Genomic DNA, 8,527 nt, shown 5'->3' on the forward strand with positions numbered 1-8,527 from the left:
TTTCTGATGTTATGAAAAATGTTTGATGCTTTTAAAGTATTCTTAAAAATTCACAAATAGAAATGTACAGGTTTTCCAACAGAATAGTTTTAAATATTTCGATAATTTCAGGTTTTTTTATAAAACTTGTGAACCTTTATTTAAATAAATCATCTGAAAAGTGATTGCCTTACCTCAGATTATTTTCTCTCAAGTTCTATTTTAATATATTTATCTTAAAGGATTTTTAAAGTTTTAAAAACCAAACAATTCCCCCCAAAAAAGAAATACAAAAGCAAATAATATATTCTTGAGAAGGCAGTGTAACTAGTTTCCTATTTACTCAGTAAATTCTGCACTAAAAACTTATTGTCTAAATATTTACCTTTTGTGAGATAAAAGAAATGCTTCATTTAATAAGGTTTTTCTGCTTCCGCCACAGCAACCATCGAAGAACAGTAGCCATGGCTTTCCACTGTTACATGGCCTTGGGCCTCAACAAGAGACACAAGGCGACTAAGAATGTGAGCAAACCGAGGCACAGCCACCGCCACGGACATCTCACCCAACACACCAAGTTCGTGCAGGACATGATCCAGGAGGTGTGCAGCTTCGTCCCCTATGTGTGGAGCTCTATGGAGCTGCTCAAGGTCTCCAAGGACAAGCACGCCCTCAAGTTCATCAAGAAAAGGGTGGGGATGCACATCCTCACCAAGAGGAAGTGTGAGTGCCCCACAGCTCAACATAACAGCATGGGTTTACTTCCTATATTTCGTCTTCATACTTTTCTACTGGATGGTTAAGACCAAGGTAAAGCAGGACCTATGCAACAAGAGTTGTAGCTTTTGGGTCTGAGAAGATTGAGCTGTGGGGGACTCAGGTCAATAATTTCTGACATTGCCAGTTAAACAGAAGACCCAATGCTGTTATGGGCTACTGGACTCTTTTAGAATATTTGCTGAGTTTACACACCTATAATATTCAAATAACAGAACTTAGAAAAAAAGGGGTATACAGATGAATGTCCATTTTGTATCTGTGTATTCAAAGTGGTTACGATAGATATATAGTTACATTCTCTTAATGAATAGAATGATTTGTTCTAATGGTGTTTGTAAATAGGATCTCAAGTCCGCATCTTGTACAGCAATTAACCACTAAGAAGAATATATGCAGTGTGTTAGTTATTGAAACTGTCCTACCGATTTGATTTGAAACTGTCTCATTGCTATCTGTTTATCAATAAAATATTGAAAAAAAATAAAAAATAAATAAATTTTAAAAATAAATAAATAAATAAGAAATACTCTGGAAGGCTGAGCCAGGGTGATTGATACTTAAGCCTAACCTGGCAATTTATCAAGTTAAAAAGTTAAAAAATAAATAAATAAAAGGAGGGGGGTGCTAGGAGGTGTAGCTCAGGGCAAAGGCCCTGTGCTCAATTCCCAGTACCAATTTAAAAAAAAAAAAAAGGAGGAAGCGTGAGGAGCTGAACAACGTGCCGGCCTCCATGAGGAAGATAGCTGCCAAGAACGACTGAGCCCCTCTGGAGTAAAGCTTTGCAGAAAATAAATAAATAATAATAATAACAATAATAATAAAAGATTTTTCTTTTTTTTTAATTTTATGTATTCGGTACAGGGTCTCAGTACGCAGCTCCGATGCACAGTGGTTCTCCTGTTTTCAGCCTCCCCAGCGCTGGGATCAGCCTCCTCAGGGCTGGGAAGATTTTTCTTATTCAACAACATGATATCTTCTTATCTCTTTATATGTCACTGAACTAGAATATCCTTCATGCAGCAAAACACTGCGACTAGTATTTTTCTATGATACCAATGAAAATGAGACATTTTTGTCAATTTATTTGAGAAAAATGTCAAGAGTCTTTCTCTTATGACCAAATGTTTGCTTCTTTTTGCTTTTATGATATTGTGATAGCTGCCTACGCAAAAGCAAGCTTATAAAGTCCACAGTCACAGGTCCATGTCAGCAAATAGATTCCAGAACCCATTCATAACTATGCTTCTATCTATCCATGGAATCTTCTGAATGCATGTGATGGGATACAACAGAAATCCATGATCTTGTCCCCATGTGACATCTCAGTAACAACCCCCATCTAGGGAAGGAAAAAGGGAGTTAACTAGTAATTCCTTGACAGAAAATTTCTTGAAAGATTCTAAAACTTAGAAGTATATATTCTTTGAATAATGCAAAATTCCATAGTACAACTATGAAAATAATCATTAACCACTTATCAAAAAAAATCTTTATTTCTTTCATATGTAATCTATAAACAATGCTGATCTGATTCAGATGTCTAGGAATAGCTTTGAGAAAAAAATTGGTTAAAAGGTAAAAAGAAAAATTATGAGGGAAAAGTAAAGGTAATCATTCTGATCTACTTGTCAATCTGTTCTGAAATGTAATTATAATAATGAACTATTGTGAATCTAAGAAAACAATATAATCTCTGTGCAAAACACTCCATTGTCTTCCAAGCTCGGCTGAAACAAAGCAGCTCTACTAGCTTCTGAGGTTTTAGGTTTCGTCAGAAGTAAGCATGTCAAAGAACGTTGTGTTCAATTGTGTTGCATTTGCAATGCACTAAAATAACACAGGTTGAGAAATTCAATTATTAATCAGGACTGGATACCAAAAAATGTGAATAAATTTTAAAAAAACTTTCTATAAAATATTTATTAAGAACCTCTGTGTGCCAAAAATGTTTGACTTTGTGTTTCCAAAGAGCTTAAAATATACTGTGAAAGCAGACTGTTTCACTAGAGCCATAATCACAGCTTATAAAGATGTTTCCATCTAATTAAATCAATGCTAAAGTCTTCACAAAGACTTTACTTTTTTTTTATTTTTAATGTATTTGGTACAAGGTCTCACTATGCAGCTCGGACTCTTACTGAGCCTCCTGTTTTCAGCCTCCCCAGCGCTGGGATTACAGGTGTGTGGCACCACTCCCCCTCTCTGTGCCAGCACCGCGCAACCTGGGGAAGGACCCACACAGCATGTGGTGCCGGGCATCTAATCCAGATTCCTGCACTTGCCAAAGCCGGGGTTTAGTCATCTGAGCTATCTTGCAGGCCCACACAAAGACTTTAAATATGCATTGCTCATTAACTTGCTTGGATAATATCCTCCATGATTAAAGATATATTTTGGTATATCTAATCTCAGCACCTTTGTCCATTAGAAAAAACTTTCAACTAAGTCTGCTGCTATGTTTAGAATCAGGGTAAGTTTGTACAAAGCGAAATAAGAAGGCGCTTCTGATTCTACTTTTGAACAGCAACGTACAGTCACTTGTAATTTGTGAGGACATTGACTAAATTTGTTCAGGGAATATAAGGCAGAGAGAGTCGATTTTTGCTTTTGTGAGAATTTTTCAGTCATGCAGTATCAGCATACAGTTCAATAAGAAGTAAAGAAAGATACAGTCTTAAATTTTAAAAAGTTTTTGATCTATCAAGACAGATGAAACTGCAGGAGATTACTGAATGGGCAAAACTTTGGGTAACTAGTCAAAGAAGTTTCCTCTCACATTAAAGCATGAGCCAGATCTGTGGAGATGGAAAAGCTCAGCACAGCCACGTGGGAGCCACAGCCGAGAGGTCGCCCGGAGTGCTCACAAGCAAGGTGCTGGGTCGGGATGAATGTGAAGGCAGCGCATGTGCTGCCAGGAGTGGGACCGAGAGTGTAAAGAAAAGAGAAAGAGCAGCAGACCGCGAATGGGGAATTGAAGTGTGTATGAGAGTAGCTACAGGGACCATGAAACTGAGACATGAGGGTCGTGCTTCACGTGGTGTGGGAATCAGATCCTCGGCGGAATTTTAACGCACAGGATTCAAGCCCCTCATTTCTCTCCCTATTTTTCTATAAATATTTGCTGAGCATCCTAAACGTTCCATAAATGTTTGATGATTTTTTTTTTTTTCATTTAATGTATGTGGTGCCGGTCTCACTATCCATTTCGGACTTGTAGTGATCCTCCTGTTTTCAGCCTCCCACAGTACTAGGATTACAGGTGTGCACCACCATGCCCGGACTTGGTCGCTGGCTTAGTGCATCCCAGGGACAGGGCTGGCGCAGCACGGAGGGCCAAGAATGGAACCCTGGTCCCTGTGCTTGCTAAAAAGGAGGTATTGAGTCCACTGAGCTATCTCGCCAGCACTTCCATAAATATTTGAACAGAAAAACTTAGAACTGAAGAAGTAAGTCTAATATCTTTTCTCTCGGCAACCTGTCCCTCCCATTGTCCCAATGTATCCAGTAAACCTTACAAAGCTTAGTGGCATCTAACACCAACAGTTTGTACCTCTCACCTCTCAACAAAGACTCTTAACACCCTCAAAACCTATTACTCCTGCCTGAAGAGCTGACCACTGTCACAACTACCAAAACACAAGGCCTGAGTTCACAGCTGAAATCTATATTTCCCGATGTTACTTTCTTTCCAGCATTTTGCCCTTCCTCTCCGAAGAGTCACCAACATGCAATGAGAAGAATGTGCCTCCCCACTACCTCAGGATGACCCCAAAGGAGGGTGAAGAAGTTACTACTGCCAGGATCACTGACAGCCACATCCTCAGGCTTTACAGCTACCAGTCAGTCACCTGACCAAGTTAGGCCAGATTTTACTGACTGTTAATTGATAAACTTCCATCCACATTATACCACTGAACTCTGCAGGAGACATAAGACAGTCTATACACAAACTGTTGTTTTAACATTGTGACTGTAGACCTGTGGGTGCCCTGAATCTAGGTTTTGCCCACAAAACCCAAATTTACTCTCGCAGCATCAATAACCTCTAACTTCAGAGAGAAGAAACTGCAGATTGGATTTTGCTTGCCATTTTCCTTAACCACCAAAAGGACCTGAGATCCTCATGAAAATTTGCCTGCACTGTTCTCATTACCCTTCAGTTACTGTGTCTCAATTATTTCATAAAAGAATTAAATTCCACTTCATCAGCTGCTTGCCATGGGTTAAGAAGAGATAATATTTTGATTGATAGCTAGCAGGAGAAAAAAAAGACATTATTGAAGTTGTTGTTAAATTTATTCTTTGATATTATGTTAACTGTGTCTCACTAAATATAAGGATAAATGCAACTAATTTAGTGATTATTAGAAGAATACACAATTGATCGATGCAATATTACATTGAATAAAAACATTTATTATAGTTCCATAAAAAGTTGATATTTACTTCTAAAGTGTTCCCAAATAGTGCTTGAATAAATCTGATGTGTTTTTTAAAATAACTCATTCTTGAGAATTAATATGTCAATAATTGGAATTATGACAAAGCACTGAAAAATACTGAGCATTTATTTGCTAATCCTATCAAGGTAGTGACAAGCTAAGTGATATGATACAAATGTATTTTCAGATTAAAGCAAATATAAAGGATACAATTCAAGGGATGCAGAAAAATTGACAAATGTTAATGTTTAAACAAAACCATAATACCTTCTACTCAAACTCCAAACTGAAAAGACTGGACATTTAGATATCCAATATAGATTGGATGTAGCAGTCTGTTGGTCATCAAAGAATTTGCCAATTCTATGACATTTAAATATCTAAGCTTAATATAAAAGAAGTGACACTACTGAGAAAGGAACATGTAGGTCTCTTTAGTTGCTTCAGTACAAATGATACACAGCTGTGCAAGAGAAGTCTCCACAGTTTCAGGTCTCTGAGAACAAATTTGGCCACTAAATATAACATCCCCGAGGATTGTTTGCTTTCCTGATAGCCAAACACGATACCTGACTAACGAAGCCACTCATAGGTATTCATTCCTTAAACAAATATTTATTGAAGGATTCTTGTGTCAGACACTGGGCTAGAGGATTTTATCATATCACTTAATTGAAATTCTACAAGTATTTTCATGTTATAAAGAGGATTAAGTGAGTTAATATTTGGACGGTGTTAAAACAGACTGTAGCGTATGTGCTACACAAATATTTGTTAAATAAATTATGTTGAAGTTAGTTGGAATACAATCTTTCCACAAGATTTTAGTTTTTCCTTTCTTCTCTTTGAATGGTTTCTGTCAGGATAAGAGCTAACAGTGCAGCCATGAATTACCAGACCGAGAGCTCAGCACTGGAAACTAGTCAACATTTGCCACATAAAAGTCATATGGAGAAACAAAAATGTTGTAGGCCTCGCATGGTAGGTTTTACACCACCCTCAACATTTATTTCCCTTGTACTTATGAAATATTGGATAGCAGGCTCTGGTCTAAAAACTTCATAAATAAAAATCCATTTAAGAAGTAGTTCTAGTCGTCGCCTACCATCTCACTATAGCCATTTGAGGAAAGAAAGAGGAAAATTCCCTGGTATCTTTTTAAAATAATTTTATTGAGAAACAAATAGCAACGAGACAGTTTCAAAACTGATTAGTAGGACAGTTTCGATAATTAATACATTGTATATTGTTGCCTTAGTGATTATTAATTGTACAAGATGTAGAGATGATATCCTGTCCACAAACACTATTAGAACAAATCTTCAGAGCCACATCAAAATTCCACTGCTCCAAGCATGCCATCAAGAGCCCAACAGTCACCATGATGCTGAGCACCGAAAGCAGGGGGGGTTCATGGTGAATGTCAGGAGTCTACCCTGGTCCTGCTCAGCTGATGAAGTGATGTGCTTCTTCTCTGATTGCAAAATTCAGAGCCTCACATTAGTTATTTATTTCATCTACACCAGAGAATGCAGACCAAGTGGTGAAGCATTTGTTGAACTTGAATCAGAAGATGAAGTGAAATTGGCCTTGAAGAAAGACAGAGAAACCATGGGTCACAGATATGTTGAAGTATTCAAGTCCAACAGTGTTGAAATGGATTGAGTGTTCAAGCATACAGGTCCAAATAGTCCTGATACTACCAATGATGGTTTCTTTCAGCTTAGAGGACTCCCATTTGGCTGTAGAAAGGAAGAGATTGTTCAGTTCTTTTCAGAGTCAGAAATTGTGCCAAATGGGATGATGGACTTTCAGGGAAGGAGCACAGGGCAGGCCTTTGTGTAGTTTGCTTCACAGGAGATAGCTGGAAAGACCTTAAAGAATCACAAGGAAAGAATAGGATGCAGGTACATTGAAATATTAAAGAGTAGCAGAGCTGAAGTCTGAACCCACTATGATCTCCCTCGAAAGCTCATGGCTATGCAGCATCCAGGTCCATATGATAGGCCTGGGGCTGGACAACGATATAATAGCATTGGCAGAGGAACTGGGTTTGAAAGGAGGAGGCCAGGGTGCCTATGGTGGAGGGTCTGGAGGCTATGATGACTATGGTGGCTATAATGATGAGTATGGTTTGAGGTCTGATAGGTTTGGAAGAGATCTCAATTACTGTTTCTCAGGAATGCCTGATCATGGATATGGAGATGGTGGGTCTAGTTTCCAAAGCATCACAGGGCACTGTGTACACATGAGAGGGTTACCTTACAGAGCTACTGAGAATGATATTCATAATTTTTTCTCTCCTCTTACCTCCATGAGAGTACACATTGAAACCGGACCTGATGGCAGGGTTGCTGATGACGCAGATGTTGAATTTGTTACTTATATAAAGATGCAGTGGCAGCTATGGCAAAAGATAAAGCGAAGAGACAACACAGATATGTGGAGCTCTTCTTGAATTCTACTGCAGGAACAAGTGGAGGAGCTTATGATGACAGCTATGTAGAACTTTTTCTGAATTCTACAGCAGAGGCAAGTGGTGGTGCTTATGGCAGCTAAATGATGGGAGGCATGGACTTATCTAATCAGTCTAGTTATGGGGTCCTGCTAGCCAGCAGCTGAGTAGTGGTTATGGAGGTGGTTATGGTGGTCAGAGCAGTATGAGTGGGTATGACCAAGTTCTGCAGGAAAACTCCAGTGACTATCAGTCAAACCTTGCTTAAGATACAGAAGGAGCACTAAACAGCTACTATGGAAATAAAAGCTGTGTACTGTGGGAGTTGGAAAGAATGGGAGGGATGCCTAGTATATCTAATATGATTGGTAAATAGAAAATATAGTGGACTCTGATTGCTCTTGGTCAGCTAGCTTGCCTGTCCTCCCTTTCTTACTCTCCCTTTTTTCTTTTCTTTTTTTTTCTCATTTTTTCCTTTTCCTTTTTTAAAAAAATAAAAATTAAGTTTATCAGTTTTGCATTACAGGCTTGTGATTATGCTTACTGGAAATCGGAAATCAAAATTGTCTTAAAAATTAATATTGAACACTGAAATATCATCTAGGGCATAACAAACTTCAGTATTGACCATAATGTAAAACAATTTTTGGCTTTCAAGTTCGTTATGTCATAGGAGTGTACCTAAGCAGTAAGCATATCTAAGTTAAAGCAGTTTCGCTTACATTATATGTTGTTCTTATGCCGCAGTACATTGCAAAACTTCAGGTGCATGTTTAGAAACATGCTGCTCTGTAAAACTCAAATATGCGTCCATGACTCAAAGTGAAAATGTTTGGCATGTTTGTTAATTCTAGCGTTTTGGTTTAATATC

General features: G+C 38.2%; 1 pseudogene; it reads left to right on the forward strand.

Moving 5' to 3' along the window:
* Positions 1-6,582: 6,582 nt before the first annotated feature.
* On the forward strand, positions 6,583-7,948 carry LOC101577936 (annotated as a pseudogene).
* Positions 7,949-8,527: the final 579 nt, after the last annotated feature.

The sequence above is a fragment of the Octodon degus genome, unplaced genomic scaffold, assembly GCF_000260255.1.
Source record: "Octodon degus isolate 3935 unplaced genomic scaffold, OctDeg1.0 scaffold00187, whole genome shotgun sequence".
In the NCBI taxonomy this organism is placed as follows: Eukaryota; Metazoa; Chordata; class Mammalia; order Rodentia; family Octodontidae; genus Octodon; species Octodon degus.